This window comes from Heterocephalus glaber, unplaced genomic scaffold, assembly GCF_053883595.1.
Source record: "Heterocephalus glaber isolate CG9 unplaced genomic scaffold, H.glaber_assembly_v1.0 deba00001781, whole genome shotgun sequence".
Taxonomy (NCBI): domain Eukaryota; kingdom Metazoa; phylum Chordata; class Mammalia; order Rodentia; family Bathyergidae; genus Heterocephalus; species Heterocephalus glaber.
The window spans coordinates 4,374,847-4,381,983 of record NW_028258467.1 but is presented as its reverse complement, the minus strand read 5'-3'; the positions used below and the strand labels follow the sequence as shown (position 1 = coordinate 4,381,983).

Here is a 7,137-nt window from a genome sequence, read left to right as displayed (position 1 = left end):
ATTTTGAATATAAGGTCTAAATTAATAATTTCTCCAATTGGTCAAAATTGGAGATATGTTTTTCAAAATGTTATTATTGTGGCAGTAAAGTAAGCAAGAACCACAAAACAAAACTTGTCTAGAAGAATAAAGTCTGAATTAAAATATAATCAAAACCTCTTCAACCAGAAAGATTTAAGTTAAAGTATTAGATAAAGTGAACAGAAAATTTTCTCCCTAAATTTTAGGATTCAAGAATTAGAGGGCCAGGGATTTAGCTCAGTTGGTTCCGCCACCTGCCTCAAAAGTGCAAGGTCCCAAGTTCAATCCCCAGTACCAAAAAAAAAAAAAAAAAAAAAGAATTAGAGATGAGGGAGTTTAAACCCAAAAAGAGGTAAATTTAAGCCAACAGGAGAAAAAAAATTCACTATTAATAGTAAACTTATGGAAGTTACTCCTCCTAAGAGGTATTTCAGTTTAAAAAGATTAAAATTTAAGAAACAGTTATAATGGGTAACTATAATGGGTAATCAGTACTATTTGGAGGATAACTTTCAACATTCACATCAGGAAAGAGAGTCAAGCTCCAGTAAAATGTGGTTTCTGATTCTGTTGGAGATGAAGGATCCTAGCTGAAGGGACCATGGGCTGGTCTAGGTGGTAGCTCTAAGGAGCATAGGGTCTTACAAAATAGAAGAAAGGCACGTTGCATATAGTTCATCAAATACATGTAGACATTTAGCACCACAAACTCAGAATCCAAAAGGCAGGATGAACCCTGATTTTCTAGAAATAGGTCTGTTACAGTTGAATGGGCCAATAATAGCCCATGTTCTTGTGTGAAATTAGGAAAGAATTGCCAAGTATACACCAGGTGGTAAGTAGTAAGGAGCTACATTTATTGAAGATCATGGGAAGTTGTGCTAAGGGACAGTCTGTGCCAACAAAGCTATAACATAGACCAAGAAAGGTGCAGGGATAACAGAAAAGTACTACACACAGGTCAAAGGTAGGAACAGGAACAGGAAAGGGGGCTGAGAAATCAGGCTTTCAGAATTTAAAGGCCAGACACCTCTGCTTTAGGTGCCTCCCACTAAGTCTCCATTGATACCTGTGCTCTACCTCGGGCATCTGGGATCTCCTAGACGTTTGTTATTTTTATTTTCTACCTCTCTTAGGATAATGAAGGCAGGAATAACCTGTTGAGTACTGCTTATGATCCTCTTTCACAAGGACTCTGTTCCTAGGGTAGGGTTGTGCATATAAAAGGGGTTTTTAATGGTTAGTTTTTTGTTTGATCGGTTGGGTTTTTTCCAGGTTATGACTTTCACAGCTTCTGTCCTGGACCATCCTACAGATGTCTTTTGTTAAAGCACTCTTAACATTGTTGTATTAAAACTTTCCATTGCTGTTTAAATATTTGTCTTTCCTACAGAGGTAGGGTCATGAACCTCTATAAAATGATATTGGGGATCTAACACCATGGGCCCTCCCACCTTTCACCAAGAACTCAAAGCAATGTCTTTAAAAAGCCCCCTGCCCCATATCTGCGATTTTTCCCTATATTTTCCTACAACCTGTTACCTCTCTCTTATAGTCTAGATTCCTGGATAATAAAAGCCTAGGGATTGTTTATGGAACTATACCTTGGCTTCAGGAGCCCCCATCCATCCTCAGCCTGGTGTTCAATGGATGCAGAGGGCAAGCACTGGACTGAGCAGGTGGTGCTGTACTGCTGCACTCCCGAGCTGGGCTTTAAACCTGGCATGCTGATCTTGGCCATCTGGCAGCCTGGGTCTGCTGCCTCCTGCTGCAGGGCCCAGGGGATGAAGGGGTGGGGAGAGGACCTCATGGCATCTCCTGTTAGCCAATTACCACCAAAGACTTGCCTGGCCACAACACAGGAAAAAGGTGTCCCTGCAGAACGACTTGGTCTTTGTCCTGAACTTCCTCCCTAAACACAGAGTACTAACTGAACTAGGAATAAGAATAACTGCAGCCTCTAAATAATTACTGACTATATAATTTTATTATTTGTAAGTGCTTTCACGTTATCGTAGTTTGGGGGGGTTTTGGTGGGGTTGGGGAATGAATCTGGAACTTTTGCACTGAACTACTTCACCAGTAGTGGGGGTGAGGGGTGTCCCTCACTAAGTTGCACAGGCTGGGCCTGAATTTGTGATCCTCCTGCCTCAGCATTCCAAAGTGCTGAGATTACAGGCATGCACCACCTCACCAGGCTCTAACTTAGTTCTTACAGCACCTCATGTGGTAGAGGGAGCAGATGATTTACCCCATGAGGCAGAGAACAGGCATAAAGTGATTATGTGACTTGCCCAGTATTAAAAAGGTATGGCCCCAGGGAAGGCTCTTCTCACTCTGCATGAATGGCCAGGCCTATACCGAGGTAAGGAATGTTTTAGAATCTTAATCTGTGAGATGTCTCTGAGTTTTTGTTCTTTTGGGGAACAAGGTCAGAGAACTTCATCTCTGGTCTTAACATATGCCATAAGCCAGAGGCAAGAACCTTAGACACTCACACTGTCCTGTGTGAAAAGCAATAATTTACAACCACAACACATAGGAGGTAACTGGCAACCTGGTTAAGTCATTAAGATTAATTACCTCAAAACAGCTGATGTAGAAACTTCACTCACTGGAAAAATGAACACTGGGCTGAGGATATAACTTAGTGGTAGGGCCTTACCTAACATGTGGGAGGCCCTGGGTTCCAAAGTTCAGTCCCCAGCACTGCAAAAACAAAAACAAAACAACAATAAGAAACAAAGAGTAAGGTTCTGGTGGTGGGGGTACAGGGGTGAGCAAGATCAACCTGACTCCTTTGCAGTGTGCCTCAGTGTCCACTAGGGAGATTCCAGCAAAACTTTCATGATTTCAAGCACTGTCTGCTTGTGCCAGACACTGCTCAGCAGTTTCACAAACATGATCATAGCCACCACACCAGGTAGCCATTATTCTGCCTATTTCACAAGAGATAAACTAAGCCCAGCACTCAGGAGCCTGAGGCAGGAGAATCTCTGTGAGTTTGACTACATAGCAAGACCCTGTCTCAAAAAACAAAAAAGCAAAACAAAAACATCTCCAAACCTCCAAAGGCAAATGGCTACTAAACGGCACAGATGTAAAAGTGGAGCTGTTGGGGGCCAGAGATGTAGCTCAGCAGCACAGCACCTGCTTGGCAAGGTCCTGAGTTTGATCCCCAGTACTCAAAATGAAAAAAACAAACAAACAAAAATGGAGCTGTTTGTGCCAGGTGTGGTGGTGTTTATCTATAATTCCAGTACTCTGGAAGGCTGAGGCAGGAGGATCCTAAGTTTGAGCTCAGCCAGGCAATTTAGCAACTTAGTGAGATTCTTTCTCAAAAAAATTAAAAGTTAAAAATAAAAAAGGGGCTGGGGATCTAGCTCAGTGCAAAGGCCCTGGAGTCAATCCCTGGTACCACAAACAAACAAACAATACAAGTAGATCTATTTGACCCCAAGTCCATACTAAGGAAAAATTAGAGACTATCTATGTCCAGTTATGGCACTTCTATGTAATTCTATGCATACTGTTATCATTGGTCTCTGTCAGACTTCTTTTATTTAAATATTATTTATTTTTTTACTTTATTCCCAATCCCTGCACTCACTCTTCTGTATTCTCCCATAGCTAACTCCTCTATCTGATGTGTTTGGTACATTAATGTTTGGGATATATATCCTTATAAAATAATGTTGTTTTGTGTTTGTAAATACTTTGTTTACCTCAATAATGTGCCATAGCTCCCATTCTGTTTCTTATATTTTAATACCCCTTTTGTAACTTTTTCACTTTATTTTAGAAGACATCTATGTTGTTATGTGTGCATTTGGTGTTTCTAATGCTCAATTTGCATCTATTATATTTATCCGTTCCATTAGAGAGGAACATAGAGCTTGCCTTTACTTTCTAGCTACCACAAACAACGCTGCAATGAACAGTCACATATATAGTCCTTTATGGGCTAGATTTGCAGGGTCTGACATAGAAGACTGTCCTGGGGATATTGCTAAGGTGTAATATTAGCAGAGTAATGTGCAGCATATGACCTCAATTTAAAAAAAAACCACATACAATTGTGTTCACAGAGAAATCTGGAAGGAAACAGAACAAAAAAGCAGCCAATATACTTGGAGTTCCTTTCAATTCCATGTGAATTTTAAGATCAGCTTTCCACTTCTACAAAAAAAAAAACCTGTTAGAATTTTGAAAGAGATTACATTGAATATGTAGATAATTCTAGAGAATACTGCAATCTGAAAAATATTAAATCTTATAATCCATGAACATTGGATGTCATTCTATTTATTTTGATCTTGTTTTATTTCTTTAGCAAGTTTTTCAGGTGTCAGTGTACAAGTATTGTACCTCCTTATTTAAATATATTCCTAAATCTTTTATTCATTTTGATGATATGTTTTTTCCCTTAGTTTCCTTTTCATATTGCTCATTGCTAGTTTATAAAAACAGAGCTTATTGTTATACATTGGTTTTTGCTGAATTCACTTACTAGCTCTAATAGTTGAGTTTTTGTGGATTCTTTACAATTTTCTATCTATGTCATCTGTGAGTAGAAAATATTTTACAGCTTCTTTTTGGATGGCTTCCAGTAAAATGTTGAGGTAATAAAAGTGAGCATCTTTTAGTTTTCTTCTTGATTGCAGGGGGGAAAGATTTGTCTTTCATCATTAAGTATGTTGGCTGTAGGTCTTTCACAGGTGTTCTTTACCATGTTCAGGAGACTCCCTTCTATTCAGTTTGTTGAATGTTTTTGTTATTGTTGTGTTTTTGTGGATACTAGGGATTGAATCCAGGACCTTGAACATGCTAGGTAAGTGTTCTACAACTAAGCTAGTATCTCTAGTCTTGTTTTACGTGTGTGTGTGTGTGTAACTAGGGTTTGAATTCAGGGGTCCTCTACCACTGAGCCATATCCCTATTCCCCTTTTTATTTTGAGAGTCTCAAATTTCTAATTTTAGAAATTTATATCTTCTTTTTCCTTGATCAGTCCACCTATAGGTTTGTAAAGGCAACTACTGACAAAATAGATTACAAAGTAAATCTATTTATTCTCTCTACTTTTTTTTATTCTCTATTTTATTAATCTATTTTAATCTTTAATATTTCCTTTCTCTGGATACATTTGGGTTTAGTTTGCACTTCTTTTCTAATTCCTTATGGTATAAAGTTAAGATATGGAATTGAAATATTTCTTGTTTAAAACTTTGTTTATTTATTTTGGTGCTAGGAATTAAAATCATGTCCCTGTGCATGCTAAGCATGTGATTCACCACTGAGCTATAACTCTAGCCCCTTTTCTTTTTTGTATAGGCATTTACACCTATAAAATTCCTTCAGAATATTCCTTTTGCCTCACCCAGTAGGTTTTGATATGTTTTGTTTTTTCTTTTCATTCATCTCAAATTATTTTGTCATTTCCTTTCTGATTCTTCTTTGACCTGTTGGTCATTTAAAAGTATATTATTTTTAAAAAACACAAAAAAAATTGGTAAAAGTATATTATTTAATTTCAATTATTTGTAAATTTCTTGCATTCCATTTATTATTTACTTTTAGTTTCATTCCATGTGGTCAGAGAAGATATTTGTACAACTTTGAATTTAAAATTCAAAGTGTTTTTTTGTAGTTTAATATATGTTCTATCTTGAATGTCTATGTGCACTCGAAAAAATGTATATTTCAGTGTTGTTAGGTGGAATGATAGATAGATAATCCGTTACATCTGTTAGTTGATGTATAGTGTTGTTCCAAATCTCTGTATGCTTGTTGATCTTTTGTCTGAATGTTATATTATTGAAAATGAAGTACTAAAGTTTCCAATTTTTGTAGAAATGTTGGTTTCACTGTTTAATTCTGTCAGTTCTTGACTCATATTTTTGGGCTGTGTTGTTAGATGTGTGTGCTTTTCTTTTTGTGGTACCTGGAATAGAACTCAGGACCTTGTGCTTGTGAGGCAGAACCACTGAGCTAAATCCTCGGCCCCTAGATGTGTGTGCTTTTAACTATTCTATATTTTTGATGAATTAATCCTGCTGTGATTCAAATATGTCTCCCAATGGTCATGTATGAGAGACTTGATCCACAATGAAGTGTTCCTTGGATGTGAAGCCCAATGGGAGATGTTTGGGTCCTGGAAGCACTGTCCTCCTAAGTGGATTTGTGCTGTTATTGCAAAAGTGTGTTCCTTATAAAAGGACAGGTTTGGCCCTCTTTTGCTTGCTCTCTTTCCCTCTCTCTTTTTTTTTTTGGTACCGGGGATCAAAATTGGGTCCTTGTGCTTGCACAGCAGGTGGCGAAACCACTGAGCTAAATCTCGCCCCCGCCCTTGATCTTTGCCTTTTGTCATGGGCTGATGCAGCAAGAAGGTCTTGGCCAGATGCTAGCTCCTCAGTCTTGAACATTTTACTTCAAGATCATGAACCAATAAATTTTTGTTCCTCAGTCTTGAACATTTTACTTCAAGATCATGAACCAATAAATTTTTGTTATGAATTACCCACTCTGATATTCTGCTCTAACAGCACAAAATAGACTAAGATACACCCATTTATCAATACAAAATGCCATTTTTGGCTCTTATAAAAATTTTTACTTAAGGTTTTTTTTTATATATTAGTAAAGCCAATCCAGCTTTCTTTTGATTGCTATTTGCGTGGAGAATCTTTTTTCCATCCTTTTATTTTAAACCTATTTGTAACTGTGGATCTAAATTAAATCTCTTTTAGACAACATATAGCTGGTTCTTGCTTTTAAAATCTATTCTGCCAAGGATTGCTGCTAGTTCAAGGCCAGGCTGCGTTACACAGTGAGTTCAGGGCTGGCCTGAACTTCATAGTAAGACCTTGTCTCAAAAATAAAATCTATTCTGTCAATATTTGCCTTTTAGGCTGTGGAACTGTAACTGATGTTGTAAAGGGCTGGTTACACGTGGTCTGGTTTGTGGATGCATTTGGGATGGTTTTAGGATCCAGATCACCTTTTCAGATATTTAGATGTGAACCAAAAGCAAAAAATAGATAGCTGGTTCTATTTTTTTTTAATCTCAGAAAATAAAGTTGATTTAAAAAAATTGCCTTTTAATTGGAGAGTTCAAT

At 37.6% G+C, this 7,137-nt stretch overlaps 1 protein-coding gene across 1 annotated transcript in view; it reads right to left on the bottom strand.

Moving 5' to 3' along the window:
• Positions 1-492: 492 nt before the first annotated feature.
• The window catches only part of Znf75a (zinc finger protein 75A), a 60,566-nt gene continuing 53,921 nt past the window's right edge, over positions 493-7,137 (bottom strand). Inside the window, exon 8 of the transcript XR_015447960.1 lies at positions 493-2,730. The gene's annotated coding sequence lies outside the window, so the exon portion shown is untranslated. The remainder of the gene's footprint in view (positions 2,731-7,137) is intronic.